Source organism: Chanodichthys erythropterus, chromosome 17, assembly GCF_024489055.1.
Source record: "Chanodichthys erythropterus isolate Z2021 chromosome 17, ASM2448905v1, whole genome shotgun sequence".
In the NCBI taxonomy this organism is placed as follows: Eukaryota; Metazoa; Chordata; class Actinopteri; order Cypriniformes; family Xenocyprididae; genus Chanodichthys; species Chanodichthys erythropterus.
In genome coordinates this window covers 270001-278252 of record NC_090237.1, presented here as the reverse complement: position 1 = coordinate 278252, position 8252 = coordinate 270001, and the positions used below count along the sequence as shown (strand labels likewise).

The 8252-nt window shown below is 35.0% G+C and overlaps 1 protein-coding gene across 1 annotated transcript in view; it reads right to left on the bottom strand.

The window, feature by feature from the left end:
- Nucleotides 1-7798: 7798 nt before the first annotated feature.
- The window catches only part of LOC137005024 (T-cell surface glycoprotein CD3 epsilon chain-like), a 4001-nt gene continuing 3547 nt past the window's right edge, over nucleotides 7799-8252 (bottom strand). The window contains exon 5 of the mRNA XM_067365771.1: nucleotides 7799-8252. This exon is cut by the window's right edge and continues 67 nt beyond it. The gene's annotated coding sequence lies outside the window, so the exon portion shown is untranslated.

The following is an 8252-nucleotide window of genomic DNA, read 5'->3' as shown; positions in this document are numbered from 1 at the left end:
TGTTTCACTCGACTGAAAACGGTTATTTTATTATCTTGATCTTTTGTTTCTTGAGCTTTTGTTTCAGGCAATGTTACGGTGAGTTTGAGTTTCTTCATCATTGTTTGTCTCAGTTCAGGTGGATGAAGCTCAGATGGTGTTCTGACTTCCGGTTCATCGCAGTCTTTCAGCGTCAGCGTCTGAATCACACGATCCGGAGACTCTGAGGTATGAAACTATCTGACAGAAATTATACATATAAATCAGCCATATTTATGATATTTAAATACATATTTAGTGGATTTGATTTTTTTTTTATTAAATAATGTTGCACTGTAACTTTAATGTAATATTAGACTTTTTTTGTTAACATTTTTCTGTAACACTTTACAATACGATTTCATTTGTTAACAGCATTATTTAGCATGAACTAACAATGAAAAATACTAATACAGCATTTATTAATCTTAGTGAATGTTATAACATTTACTAATACATTATTATTATTATTATTTAATGAACCTGAGGTAACACGAACTGTGTATTTTATTACATAACTGTAATAAAGATGAATAAATACTCATTGTTAGTTAATGAATCACCCATTAAATGATCAGGTTCAATCCTTTGTTAATTCATGATCATTCATAAAACATTAATTTTTCAACTTTAGCATTTGTAGAAATGAATTTTAACCAAAATTAATAAATGCTGTAAACGTTTTGTTCATTGTTGTTTAGAAACATCCATTGCATATTTATAAACATTAATAATCTAAAGCATATTGTTAGGTTTAATCAAGTGTTTTATTTATAGTTTTAGAATATGAACATGATTTTTAATGTTGTGTTTTTATGAATAAAACACTTCTGTATTTGTCATTTTTGAGTTTAGCTTGAGATCTGATGATTTCTGCGGTGTTTGATTAGTTTATTTAGTCTTTAAAGCTCATTTCAGCGAGTTCAGCTGATACAGACAGAGTCGAGTTGTAGGTGATGTTGGAGACGAGCAGCTCGAGATCATGGCGGATCTCACGCTCGTGACTACAAAATGGAGGACAGTGAATCTGACACAACAACAACAACAGATTCACCTCTTTATTTACAGGGACGAGAGAGTAATAATCATCATCAAACATCTCTGAGAGACATGGAAAGACGCTTGTTCTGGTTGTTCTGCCTGCTGACAGCTCTGGGATCAGTGGAATCAGGTGAAACATGTGAAGCAAAGCATAAGAATCAACTTCAGCTTGAGATATTTGCTATTTCACAGTCACAGTAGTATTTTATGGAAATACTGAGGGATTTAAAAAAAAAAAAGAAGCTAATTGTGACTTTCTCTCTCACAATCTGGAGAAAAAGTCAGGATTACAAAATTTAAACTCAGAATTGTGAGATAAAAACTGGCAATTACCTTTTTATTTTTTATTCCCTGGCAAAAACAAGCTTTTGTAGTATTTTGCCATGAGTGACAAAGGTGTAATAATATAACCTCCTGTTCACTTTACAGCTCCAGAAATCTCCATTTCCGGTAAGGATGTGAAATGTACCAATGGTGTGTTTCATCCTGAGCTGAAGCCACTGTCAGAGGATGCAGATGTGACCTACTGGTGTGTAGACAACACCACTGCTGGATGTCCTGGGGATGATCCTGAGAATAATGAGTGTCCCAGACAAAGCTTCCTCGTCAAAGTCCTGAGTGAGTGAAATGTGTCTGTTTTGGAGCGCTGAGAGTCACCTCCACTTCTGCATAAAACATGAATTATATGCTCTATAATTGGATCGAACAGTGTGAGAAAGTCTTGCTGTATCGATTATAGCTGAATCGGACACATCTCGTCTGTATTTTACTTCATCTTCTGCAGCTGCTGGTATAAATCAAACGGGTCGTCCAAACACACGTGTTTCCACACTATTATACTCAATGATCAATGATAAAAAACTGCCAGAAAAATTCAATAAACATATTCACAGAATATTTGAGTGCACATTTGAGCATTTAAAACTGTAATTTCAAAAATTAAACTGCTGAATTATGAAGGCCTCGCTGCTGCTGACGAACATCTAATAACACTGATCATAAATGATGAATCACAAGCTGAGGGAAACGCATCATGGAAACACACACGACACTAAACTACTGCAGCAAACATTCATTAAACAACATTAAAGCACATAACTGATACAACAAACACAAACAAAAAACATCAAAACCGTCACACAGGGAATTCTGGGAATGTCAGTTTGGGGCTTTTCGCTGTAAATTATAAGCTGATTTGTTATTTTTTACTCCAGAAAACTGTACATTTAACAGTATTTTCTGTAAAATTACATGAAAGGTTTGATCTATTACAGTAAGAGAACTTAATACTGTTAATCAGCAGGTTTTTACTGTAGCATTTTTATACTCTTTTACACTCTTTAAAATAAAGTTTCCAAAAGGGTTTTTTTCACAGTGATGCAATAGAAGATCTGTTTATGGTTCCCCAAAGACTCTTTTAGTGATCAGTTCTTACAAACCCCAATTATTCTTAGTGTGAAGAACATTTCAATAATTTAAAGAAACTTTTCTGCATGGAAAGATTAAATGTTCTTCATGGAACTATAGATGCCAACACTAAAAATGCTGGGTTAAAAACAACCCAAGTTGGATTGAAAATGGACAAACCTAGCAAGCAGGTTGTTTTAATCTAGTGGTTGGGTTAAATGTTTGTCCTAACCTGCTGGGTAGTTTTATTTAACTCCACTATTGTTTAAAAATGACTATATGTCTGGATTAAAATGAACCCAAAATATGTTGGAAATTAAAAATCAGACACATAATTACTAGAGGAAACAATAATTATCAAGGAGAACATTTATTAATAAGCAATTTAAAACAAGTTTATTGTTTAATTATTATTCATTAAACTTATTAATAAATGTTCAAATATTAAACATATTCATAAATGTTAATTTCCAACATATTTTGGGTTCATTTTAAGCAAACAATACAGTAATTTTTAAACAATAGTTGAGTTAAATAAATAAAACAGCAAACATTTAACCCAGTCGCTGGGTTAAAACAACCTAATCGCTGGGTTTGTCCATTTTCAACCCAACATTTTTTAGAGTGAAAGAAGCTTTATTTTGAAAGTGCAGTTAAAATTATCGTCATCTGTATGGCTACTCTCTTTAATTATTATGTACTTAAAAAATACCCAAGTTCTGTGTAGATATTGTGTTCATGTTGTTATTGAGGGGGATACGGGTAAGGTTAGGACAGGTTTGGGTTTAAGTGTGGGTTAAAAGGTCAATAGTGTAATTATAGATATAACTACAGAAATTAATTAGAGCTCTGATTACATGCAGGTATTTTTTAAAATATAAGTACAATGTAAAACGTGTATGTACATAATAAGTGCGTTAATGAGTGATTTACATGTAAGTACATAGTGGTTAAAGACTCCTAATATAAAGTGTTGTTGTGTGAATGTGTTCCTGCAGGCAGTGAGAATATGATCCAGCTGAACACGCCGGCGCTGGTCACGGTTATAGTGAGTGATGTCCTCGTCACGGTTATGATCGGATGGGCCGTTTACAGCGTCTGCGCTCAACCCAGAACCAGGAGCAGCTACCAGGGCAACAAAGGTGCGTCGCGCTCACAGTCCGCTCACATTCATGCAGATATCAGAAATCACTCATCCGTCTCTCTCTGTGTCTCTCCAGCCTCTGACCGGCAGAATCTGATCACGAATAATTCAGCAGGAGATATGTATCAGGTACGAGCAGCGTCAACATCTGGAGAAACCATAAAATCTAATACTAACATGTTATATAATGTGTGTCAGAGGATTTCACAGGGTCCGTGGGGAGTCTGTGGAAAAATGTAGAGAAAAATAGTTTAAAACTTTAATATTAAATAAATAAGATCAAATGTACTGAATTTGACATGATCCCTCTAGATGAATCAAGTTGTTTTGGTAACACTTTAGTTACCATGAACTAACAATGAAAAATACTTCTACAGCATTTATTTATCCTAATATTAAACTCAACATTTACTAATGCATTATTAAAATCACATTGTAACTGTTGATGAGCAGCTGTATTTTATTGACTAAAATAATATTAGTTCATGCATATTTGTTAAATTAGACTAACTAACATTAACCACTGAGACTGAGATTATTTTATTCTATTGACAAACAAAATGTTGTGTTTCTATATTTTTTGTACATCTAAAAATACTCTAATGATGGGTAAAATATTAAAAACCCAGATAATATTTGAGATAAGTTTATAATATTTAGATTTTTCACAGCTTGAATTCGGTCTGTATACACGTCGATTTCTAGCTGGCTTTAATACGTTATAAAGAGGTTCCTCACTAGAGGATGGTCATTAAATTCAGACCATTAATGTGAAGTTTATTAAATTATTGAAATGAATGTAATTCTCTAACATGTGTTTTATCTGTTGTCCAGCCGCTGAACACGCGCTCGAGCGAGTACAGCACTCTTCACGGGGCGCGCAAACCGAAGAACTCCAAACAGCCCCTGTCACCCTGAGATTATGAGAAGAAATCTGCTTCATCAAATACAGCTGTGTTGCTCTTTAAAACGCTTTCATTAAAGCTCTGATCTCTTTATTTGATTTAGCGTTCCTGTAAATGTAGATGCTTCAAATAAATGCTTTCGCTCGAGTCAATAAAATCTGTCTTTACTATCAGAGCTGTGCTGTTGATTCTTTCAACAAAGATTCATCACAGAACAAAGTGATTTCATCTGAGTTTATTAAAGAGAATATGCAATAAGTGTGAATGCTTGAGTCTGTGATGTTGATATTGTTCTGCAGACGCTTTGCTGCTCACATAAACGTGCTGTCGATTACAGTAAAGATATGAATATAATGCAGGTAGAACCACAAATAAAATATTGTGAACAACTAAAAAGGATCGTTCTGTCATCATTTGTGTGCGTCAAACCTGCATGATTTTCTTTCGTAAAACAGAAAAGAAGATATTTTGAGAAATATCAATGAAAATCAATGTTGTTTGGTTCCCGATGTTCTTCGAAATATCTTCTTTTGTGTTCAGCGGAAGAAGTAAAGTAACTCAGGTTTGAAACAACATTATGGGAAGTAAATGATGAAATAAATCCAGTTCAGCTTTATGACGTCGTCAGAACTCTGTTTTTAATAAACCGTTGTCTTTGATTGGTTATTATTAGTCACTAGATAATTTCTGGTATGTCTTCTTTGTGGTTTCCGTACAGAGACGAAAGCAGCAAACCGCCTGCAGCACAATATCAACGTTCACATCAACCTCACAGACACGAGCATTTACACATCCACACACACAAACCCAGATAACAAACTTACATTCTCAGAGTTTTTTCTAATGTTTCCATTCGGTTATGAAATGGCAGTTCTGAATATTCTCTGAACGTTCAAAACATCCATTTTATTAAATATTTAAAAACTGTTTTTCTTGATTCTTCAAACATTATGGGAACGTTACTTTTGAATGTTCTCTGAACATTCTGGAACAAGTAGCATCATTTAGAAATGTTGAGAGAACCTTGCATGTCCTGTTTCTATACTGCAGACCACCGTATGTGAAATTATTATAGTTTTTTACAATCACTAGGACACATTTCTCAATACTTAGGTCACGTTTAGGTCAACTCTTCTTCACACAGTTCATGGGACGCTAGCGTTCTGCCACTGACAACCAGACTTAGGGTTAGGGGTTAGGGTTAGCATTATAATAGCATCCATACCAAGTGGACAAAAGTCTCTACTTCAAGCCCCAACCATACTTGGGGAGGGACGTAAATGGAATAGAGGGACGCAATGTGGATTGCCCAACACAATTCCATCTACCTATTATATATCAACCCTAAGAGAGTATTTGTTTACAGGGAGCTTTCAGCCCTGGAGAGGGTGGTAAAAGACGAGGGTGCTCTGCCCAATGTGACTCCTTTACCAATCGACCCGGCCACAGGGTCACAGCCCTACTTAAAACCCAACAACAGTTGGGAAAGGAGGCAAATGAAAGGTCAGACACTGTCCATAATAATTCATCTGCCTTACCTGAACCCTGAGGAATAAATATGTTAAGAGAATCTCTTAGCCCTACTTAAACTCTGAAACAAATTGGAGAGGTGGATAAAACGAGGAACATGGGGCACATAGTGTACTGCACATAGCAGCTCTCATTACCAAGCAGCCCTGACACTTTAAACCCCAACACCAGTTTAGGGAGTGAGTAAAATACAATAGAGGGATGCTTGCAGACTTCCCAAAAAAATTCCATCTACCTTACATCAACCCTAGTGTATCTTCACCTAGAGCAGGGGTGGCGAACGTTGGTCCTGGAGAGTTTTTATTCAACCCTAATAAAACACCTGGACCATAGAACACTTTTCCAATTATTGAATGTTTTTCTTTTTTTGTATGTACAGCACTTTGATAAACACTTGTTGTCTTAAAAAAGTGCTTCATAAACGTCGGATTGTGTTTACCGACAGTGGTATCTGGAAGTATTCCTGGGCCCATTTAGTAATGTCATTGACACAATCATGCTGATGAGTGATGCAGTGTCATCTGAGGGCCCGAAAGACCATGGCCAGCAAATAATGGTCTCCAGCCTTGTCCCTTACACTCAGAGATTTCTCCAGCTTCTCTGGTTCTTTTGATGATGTTATGCACTGTAGATGATGAGATTTGCAAAGCCCCCAAACAAGCTAAAAAAACCCAGAACTAAGTTTTTATAAGCTACCGAAATGTAAAAGTCAGCTTTTAAGGAGACAAGAGTGGATACAGGCAATAAGACATGAAACATCAGCAAGAAGAATGTGTAAATTGTGGGTAAATTTTAGTTTCTCAATACATCTCCTCCTCTCAGGATCAAACAGGGTGGTGAAGTAATCCTTTGACATGGCTAAAAATAATATATATATATTTTAGCATATCCTGTTGCTGATTACGTTCCCCTCCAGTGGGTGTAGTTCTCAGAATAATATGACACATTGCGCTCTGTCTCAGTTACCTGTATCCGCTTTTGTGTCCTTAAACACTTGTTTTTGTTTGGGGGGGGGGGTATGGTGGACTTATAAAAACTATCCTATCCTATCCTATCACATAGCAGCTTTTAGACTTTGTTCATTATTTAGTTGTAAGTCAGAAATTACAAGATGGCAGCTTCAAGCAATACAAAAATCCGGCCCTGGTGCCTGTCCTTCTCCCCTCAAACATTAACAAAAAGAAGCATTGTACACTGTTAAAAAGAATTGTTGGTTTAACTTAAAAAAGTAAGTTACCTGGTTGCCTTAAAATTTTGAGTTCATTGAAATTAAAAATTTGAGTTAATACAATGAAGTCGATTGGTTTAATCAACAAAAACTCAAAATATTATGTTATCTGAACATCATTAATTATTTAAGTTGATTTGACGAAAGAAAAAAAGTTGTGATAACAAATCATGAAAATAATTTTTTACAGTGTACAATGATTTCTTTTGTAAAGTTTCTTTACAAGTTTCTCTTTTTGTATAGATGGTAATGAATTTTGAAATATAGAATTTCAATGATAGTATTTAATTTTATTACTGTAGAAATCTAACAATATGCTGTATAATTCAGTTTTGTATTATGTCTTGGCCTCAAGAGAAAAGAATTCATGTCATTTAAAAGATGTTGTCACTGAATGCATTTTGAACCAAAGCAATGATTAAAGATGATCAGCAGTTCAGGCACATAGAGTGATGCTGTTCTTTTGAAAAAGTGACCTGTGTAAGAATTGAGATGAACTATTTAAAGCACAAATCACTCCACAAGTTACACAAAATCAACTTTATTTTTCATTTGTATTTTCCCAGTACAGCAGTTGCTTCTTTCAACTCTCGACTCGGTTCATTCAGATTTAAATAAGTTTGCATAAGATAAAATCTAGAATGAATCGTTCTTGTAAAAACATGAAAACAAGATTACCAACATACAAGAAATCACACAATCTTAAAAACAACAAAGCACAGAGACAGACGTGTTTAGTTACAGTATTTCACATGCTGATGTTTCCATCATGAGTTTCCGATGTTTCATGAGCAGAAGTTTCCAAACGCAGAGTTACTCTCACGAACCGTATATAAACATCACAAACACTGATCAGTGAGTCTCGATCTGACTCTCACATGAATGTCAATAATCAATAATATATACTGTGGAACAAGTGGGGCTGTTTAAGAAACATTATGATTCATCAGAGTTTAATTTTACAGTAAATCTCTTGTAC